Here is a 5,362-nt window from a genome sequence, read left to right as displayed (position 1 = left end):
AGTGGTTGCTTAGGCATTGGTTGTGACTATCTGTCCCTGCCCAGGGACAGAACTGACATCCGCAAGCCTGCGAAGTCAGTAAGGGAAAACATTTTTTGGGAGTAAATGGAGCTGGGAACCAGACCCTCACCTCTCCCCAAATGCTCCCAGGGGCTCCTGCGTGGCCCTAGTCCCCTTGACAGGGGTGCGGACAAGAGCATGGTGAGCCCCTGGATTCCGCAGCGCGCAACCCAAAGAAAATACTTATCCCGAAGCTACTTCAACCCGAGGTATGACTGTAGTTCAAAACCTCAGTCATATACACTGAAGCTTTCTTGCCCCCGGCTTGCATTATGTTCAGGCCTCCACTGCATGCTGCCTGGTCCCATAGCACTTGCCTTCATTCCATAGAAGACAATCTCCCCACATCTCTCTTTCTGTGCTCCTGAAGAGGCTGGTCAAGGCAACCGGGCATTGCATACCTTTTGTAACAACAAGCCGTTTTGTTCTTCTGCACTTCTGTATGTACTGGTGCTTCAACCGGCAAAGCCATTTTAATTGCTTTCCATGATATTGTGCAAATAAACTGAATTCATTTCTATTGCGTTTGTTGGTTCTTGCTCAAGGTAAGCAAGACAATATCAGCATTTGTAACATAATTGGGTCTATTGCCTTTGCTGCCTGCCCAACACTGCCACGGCTGACTTGGATGGGGCAAGGCAGGGTACATGCCCTGGCAGAACTCATCTGACACATCCACTGGTACACTGGTGCCAACTCCAGGGGACCCTAGGTGCCTGAGCATCACAAAATTTTCACTGTGGGTGCCTGGCCTCTGCCCACAGCCGCCCACTACCTTACCTCCAGTGCCATGGCAGCAACCGGCTAGGGCCTCTGCCTCCACTGTTGGGTCTCTGCTGGGGTCACAGAGAAGCACCAATGGTCTGCTATCCCCCCCCCCCCGGCTGCCTCTATGGAAGCACGGAAGCAGCATGCAATGACATGGTGGCACATCATGACATCACGTGCTCGCTGCTGGGCACCCACGGTCTGGGGCCCAAGTCAGCTCCCTCTACACGGTTGTGTCCATGCATCCCCAACTTCATTGCTCCCCCGCCCCAGCCCAGTTCAGGTAGGTACGATAAAGGTCAAGGACCCCTGGACGGTTAAGTCCAGTCAAAGGCAACAATGGGGTTGCGGCGCTCATCTTTCAAGCCGTGGGAGCCAGCGTTTGTCCACAGACAGCCTTCCAGGTCATGTGGCCAGCAGGACTAAAGTGCTTCTGGTGCAACAGATCACCGTGATGGAAGCCAGAGCACACAGAAACACCATTTACCTTCCCGCCACAGCGGCACCTACTTATCTACTTGCACTGGCGTGCTTTCAAACTGCTAGGTAGGCAGGAGCTGGGACAGAGCAACGGGAGCTCACCCTGTCGCGGGGATTCGAACCGCCGACCTTCCGATCAGCAAGCCCAAAAGGCTCAGTGGTTTAGACCACAGTGCCACCAGCATCCAGTCCAGGTAAGTGGCAGTGATACCGGTGACAGGGGAGTGTTGTCCAAATCCTGGTTTATGGTTTGCCTCACTCTGCACAAACCATGAGCTGCAGCCAATCATTGTTTGATGGCTTTTTGTTAATGGTATCTCTGGAAGAGACAAACTATGAGCTTGAATTCAAGCAACACACTTAAACTGAGCCATGGCTCCCAGCAGCAGGGCCAGAGGAGGAACAACGCAGTCACAGTCTCTTCAGGAGTCCACAAATTCTCACTAAGCCCTAATTTGGCTTAGAGCTTAGAACTGAGCCTATAACTCCATGCCTGGTTCTTAGTTAGGCCAAGACTTAAAAGTTGGCCAATTGTCCTGCACCCATCTGCCTCGCAACAAGATTTCTTCTCATCTCTGGGCTGTGAAAGACTGGATGTCTTGATCTCCTTACCAACTGCTCCTAAAGTTCCTTAGCAGTCAGAACCTAATCTCATTTGGCTGCCAACATTCCCCTGCTAACAGTTTTAAGTGCCCATGACTATACTTAGCTCAATTTCTTATTGAAGTAAAGTAAATCAATACACACCAGATGGAGTTAAGAGTATCTATGTTGGCTATTGCAACAGCTTAGCTAAATTGGTTTAAAATAACATCTTTAGCTAAGCTGGGCACATGTAAGTATTTACACAAGAGTTGCTGAACTTATTGTGTCTGTAAGAGACTTGTTTCTTCTATCCAAACCTTCTTTGGATTTACTCCATTCCTACCACTTTAGGATTTCATCCCTTCGCAGCAGTCGTGGCCTCTTAATATTCCCCAATTCAGAAAGTTAGCAAGAGTCTCCTCTTCCAATGGCCTGTGTCACAAAAGGAGTCTTGGGTGGTGTGGCACACTGTAGAAATAGCTCTGAACTGAATTGTTGATGAACGCTGGGCTAAGGCATCTTAGGAGTTCCTGGCAAGATCCTAAATGGGCATACAGCCCTAGGGCAGCAACCTTGCTGACGCACTGGCCTGGGAACTCTGTCTGTGCTGCTTTGAGTTCTGTTGGAGCATAAATTCAGCAAATAGATCTAAGGGGGTCTTAGCAGCTATGCTGCACTTAAAAGAAGAACTTGTGCATACCTGGAAAAAGGTCTGAGACCGAGTATGCATCTTTAAACCACATTCAAAGCACATTTTCTCCTCTCAAAGAATTCTGGTTGCTGCAGTTTGCCCCTCACAGAGTTATAGTTCCCAGCAACCCTTAACAAACTACAAGGCCCACAATTCTTTGAGAGTGTAAATAAGTTTTGTTTTTTTAAAAAATTTAAAAAATTATTTATTAATACAACAAGGAAAAAAACACACAAAAAACACAAATACCAAATTACACACAAATTACAAAAATAACCATAGACACATAACTCTCTTGGCAAACAATAAAACATCTATTGGTCTCAACACCAAAGACCCAACTTCCCGTCTGTTCCATATTTCAAATTCATATTACTTATTGCCAATACACGTTTTTTTCATAATTAAACTTATTTTCAATAAATCTAATTTCTTCTATCTACCTAGCAACTTTTACTGAAGTTCCTCGAATGCTGCAACAGAATTTAAACTACTATATTTATTTTTCAGATATTCTTTGAAAACCTCCCATTTAGAAACAAATTCCTGTTTTGATTTATTCTTTATTTTTTCTGATAAACCATCTAATTCGGCATATTCTGTCAGCTTTTGGATCCAATCTTGTATAGAGGGGATTTCATTACTCTTCCATTTTGCTGCGATCAAAACTCTTGCTGCCACCGTCGCATATAAAAAGATACCCTTCCTCTTTTGTGGAATATCCAAATCTGTTATTCCCAGGAGGTAGGCCTCTGGTTTTTTATTGAAAGAGATCTTTAGCATTTTTTGCAGTTCTGCATGTATACTCTCCCAGAATACCTGTATTTTCCTACATGTCCACCACATATGGTAGAATGTTCCTGAGTCTCCGCATCTCCAACAATTACTTGACACATTTTTATACATTTTCAATAGTTTCCATGGTATTAGATACCATCGATGTTGCATTAGAAAAAATATTGGGCCTGAAAATCTCTTCAAAAGCGAAATACTTGGGTATTTGGATCACCCCCAAGAACATTAACTTATTTCAGGATAATTACACCAAAACTTGGCTAGAGATTAGAAAAAACTTGGTAACCTGGAGTAAACTAAAATTAACATTTCTGGGTAGGATTTCCATTATAAAGATGAATTTGCTTCCAAAATTAATCTTTCTATTTCAAATGATTCCGATACTGGGTGAAGCAGGTTGTCTCAAGGTATGGCAAAGAGAAATTTCCAAATTTTTGTGGGAAGGGAAGAAACCTAGGATTAAACACCTGATCTTAATAGACATAAAAGAGAGAGGAGGTTTTTCCCTACCTGATCTAAAACTTTACTACGGGGCAGCCTGTTTCACCTGGCTAAAAGACTGGTGCACGTTGCAGGATCCGGATCTCCTGGACCTGGAAGGTTTTGACAACCGTTGGGGATGGCACGCCTACCTAATATATGGAAAAGCGAAAATTCATAAAAATTTTACCAACCATATAATAAGAAAGTCACTCTTTGCTGTATGGGAAAAATATAAAGACCTGATGGAGCCTAAAGTCCCGTGGTGGACTTCTCCAGTAGAAGCCATAGCAGTAAAACGGAAAAATACTCAGGAAAGCTGGCCAACATATAAAATACTTCTAAAAAATGAAGATAACCAAATAAAATTTTAAAAATTTGAGGAAATAAGAGAACACATTTCAGACTGGTTCCAATACCATCAGTTATTCGAAAAATTTAAATCTGACAAACAAAAGGGGTTCTCAGTAGATATTTCCCGATTCAAATCGGATCTTGTAAATTCTAAAAGAAAAACTCTTTCCAAAACTTACCGACTCCTCCTTGACTGGACAGTCAAGGAGGAGGAGGTAACAGTGGCAATGGTGAGGTGGTCCCGGGATTTTGGCCATTCAATAACCATGGCCCAATGGGAAAATTTATGGAAGATCAATTGGAAATTCACAAACTGTTACACGATTAGAGAGAACTTTCAAAAAGAGAGTGTAAATAAGTTTTGATGGATGCAATAATGGAAAACTGATTGGTATAGTTTTTGTAAAATGCGCAGGATTATAAGATATGTAAAATGAACCCTGAAAAGAGAAGAAGGGAAGTCATTGATATCTTAAGTATGTAAAATGTTTATTTGAAATTGTAAAACAGAAAATTTAATTTAAAAATCATATTAAAAAATAAAATAACAGCTAAGTCTCTGCCCACAGGCTCTCAGTCTAATGCCCATGTTACAAAAGAGGAAGGGAATTGGAAACAATAAAAATAAAAGCAAGAGAAATCAGACACCGATTCTACTTCCTAAGCAATTGTCTGCACAGTCTTCTTTGGTGGTGATGTATTCAGTACGCAGTGGATGTAGTAGATTTTAAAAGGAAACAATAGAAAAGGTAAATAAAAACATCCTGAAGGTCCCGGGCCACAGAGAGGTTAGGCTGGCCTCAACCAGAGCCAGGGCCTTTTCGGCTGTGGCTCCAATCTGGTAGAACGCTCTGTCACAAGAGACTGGGGCCCTGCGGGACTTGACATCTTTCCGTGGGGCCTGGAAGCAGCAAACACAAGCTCTTCCAAGGTGCCTTCCCACAGTGCCATTCTGTGATTGTACTGCGAAAGGGAGTTGACTTGTGGGCTGTAGGTTAAATCTCACCTGCGGGCAGGTGCCCCTGCCCACTCTGCCTGATTTATTTTCCAGTCTGAGGCAAAGAGAGGAAGAGAGGGCTGTGCCCTTGCATGTCTGGCAAATGGGTGTGCTCTGTGTGCAAGAATGCACAAGTGTGGCCAATAGGCGTG

At 43.6% G+C, this 5,362-nt stretch overlaps 1 protein-coding gene across 1 annotated transcript in view; it reads right to left on the bottom strand.

The window, feature by feature from the left end:
- The window catches only part of FEZ1 (fasciculation and elongation protein zeta 1), a 186,277-nt gene that overhangs the window by 153,203 nt on the left and 27,712 nt on the right, over nucleotides 1-5,362 (bottom strand). The window lies entirely within an intron of this gene.

The sequence above is a fragment of the Podarcis melisellensis genome (assembly GCF_964234715.1).
Source record: "Podarcis melisellensis genome assembly, chromosome: 15".
Taxonomy (NCBI): domain Eukaryota; kingdom Metazoa; phylum Chordata; class Lepidosauria; order Squamata; family Lacertidae; genus Podarcis; species Podarcis melisellensis.
This window is presented reverse-complemented; position numbering and strand designations above follow the sequence as displayed.